Consider the following 2406-nt stretch of genomic DNA (forward strand, 5'->3'; position numbering starts at 1 on the left):
GATTTTGGGTGATTTGTGATTGTGAATGTGTCTGATGGTTCTACTTCTCCATAACAGGAAGTATCTTTTCTGAAGAACAGCATTCTGGGTATAAATATGCTGATGAGCTTGTTTCAGGTTAGAGACTGAAATATCATAATGTTACCTGCTACATACAGAAGCATGTATGTATGTTAAATTAATTAAAAGCATTCATGTAGCAAGTTATCTTAGCAGAGTTTAAATTATATAAACCATTCAGCACATAATTAAGATAAGGTGTTATTATTAATAATAGCTCTAATAAAAATATCACTTCTTGTGTTTATTTGCCTCTTTATGATAAATCACTTATATTCATCATTTGTAAGTCGCTTTGGATAAAAGCGTCCGGTAAGTGAATAAATGTGTCACACTATGCTGTATAAAAAGCACAAAGATGAAGATGAATGCTCCAAAAGTCTTTAATCCAACACACATGCAATACAAACACATGGTAGCTTTGGAACAGATGTAACATGGACGAGACCAGACAAACTCAACTGAAACAGAGAGAACTAGTACACAGTGCAAACGAGGTGATTAGTGGCAACTCAAATCATCAAATCATTAACTGTGACAACAAACACAGGCAGAGAAATAGTGCAAATGCAAAACAAATTCCAGACTGAATGACTCTGTGACAAAATGTAAATGTATTTTTTTTTTAAGCAAAATCTTCAGCAAGTGTCAAACCTGGCTACTATAATGACATCAGCACCACAGCACCACTAACAGGTCAGTGACTTTGTTAACTGATCACAGGATTTCTCTTAATTTTATTACCTTTTTGGCATGTGAACATGTGAACAGGTTTCTGCTATTTATTTCTGTACTATTAAAAAATGTAGAAGAGCAACAAATGACACCAGAGGATTATGACGATGCAAACACTGCTGGTTGGAGACATTGTGCTAAAGGTTCATTTTAAAATTATTTCTACAGGTTTAAACACTATGTATTTATATATATTTTGATTATGCATTTGTACTGTTTCAAAATCCCAAATTTTGTACATTAATGAATGCATTTAATTTTTCATTATTTTGTTGTAGATGACTTACAAGAAAACTATGATGTTGTCACTGTACCACAGTTCTCCAATGATAAAGCAGGTGTGGGATTCAAATTATATACTTCTATATTGGCACAGTAAAGTGTCATGTAAAATATGAGGACTATTTTTATGTTATTGATAATATACATTTATATCAGTGGGTGTTGAGGAGGAGGAGAATGATGATGCAAAGGATGTCAGGGAGTATATGAGTGACATTGTATTGATACATTAATTTACTTACGTTTTCTAATAACAGACTATAATGATGTGGGGGAAGAGCCAGGAAAACAGCGAAGGACTGTGTAACTGAAACCACACCAACTGCCTCAAATCCTTTTAAAGCTTTTAAGTGGTCTGCAGAGTTTAAGCAATCCTATATACTGTTTGTTTTAGCTGCAATCTAATGTTTTATGTTACATTTTGTATTGAATTTTTTTCTGAGATTTTCTTTGCCTTGATCTTTGCTTTCATGGCCTTTTCAAACTGTTTGAATTTGCCTTTCCAGACATTTTTACACATTGTGAAGTTTTTGCAACTGCACTGGTTTAAACCATTTCTATCACATAGCCTTAGAAATTTGAGAGAATAAAAAAAACAAAAATAAATTCTCAACATTCAGTCAGTTTGTATATTGGACATTGTGCTATGATTTCAGATTCATGAATCTGTAACAGTTCACAGCACCTTCAACTTAAAGATCATTAAACAAAATTTCTTAATTTGTAGACCAGTGTACTTTTATATTTTGCTAAAAGTTGTTGATATTTACTTTGGGATATTCATTTACAAATAGCAGCTGTGAGCAATTATTGGAAAAGTATGTTCACTTTATGTCCTGCAGACAGGGTTTCTGGTCATCAGAAATACTGTGGCCATGATAGGACAGGCAGAGGTTTCAGAGACAGCCTCCTTGGCCATGATAATATAGGCAATGAGTTCAGATATGGCCTCTGTGGCATCAAAGGAGGGTCCGTCACCTTGGAAGCCAGTCCTAAACGCCTTGAGACAGCCCTAGTAGATTCTGGTATGTCAGCCATGATGACGGTGGACTCTGGTATGGTGGCCACTGTGGGACTGCTGCATTCCTCTCCGCGACTCCCACAGTAAAGGCAGAGCCACTCAGCTGCAATGCCAGGTTGATATAATATTTCATATATAATATAATAAGTCCACTCAAGAGTCCCACAATGGCATGAGCAAGGCGAGCGTATCTGATAGCCCTCCCAGAAAGAATTGTGAGGCATTCCTCCTGCATATCAGTCAAATGTGCCAGCTCAGTGAAGTCCTGCATGCAGTTCTCGATCAGCCACACAATTTGAGTTATTTTT

At 35.8% G+C, this 2406-nt stretch overlaps 1 long non-coding RNA gene across 1 annotated transcript; it reads left to right on the plus strand.

Moving 5' to 3' along the window:
- Window positions 1–867: 867 nt before the first annotated feature.
- LOC107575590 (uncharacterized) lies at window positions 868–1391 on the plus strand. The gene is made up of 3 exons (XR_001607904.1): window positions 868–938; window positions 1074–1133; window positions 1335–1391. It is a non-coding gene; the product is annotated as an uncharacterized lncRNA (long non-coding RNA).
- Window positions 1392–2406: the final 1015 nt, after the last annotated feature.

Source organism: Sinocyclocheilus grahami, unplaced genomic scaffold, assembly GCF_001515645.1.
Source record: "Sinocyclocheilus grahami isolate Dianchi unplaced genomic scaffold, SAMN03320097.WGS_v1.1 scaffold2738.1, whole genome shotgun sequence".
Lineage (NCBI taxonomy): Eukaryota > Metazoa > Chordata > Actinopteri > Cypriniformes > Cyprinidae > Sinocyclocheilus > Sinocyclocheilus grahami.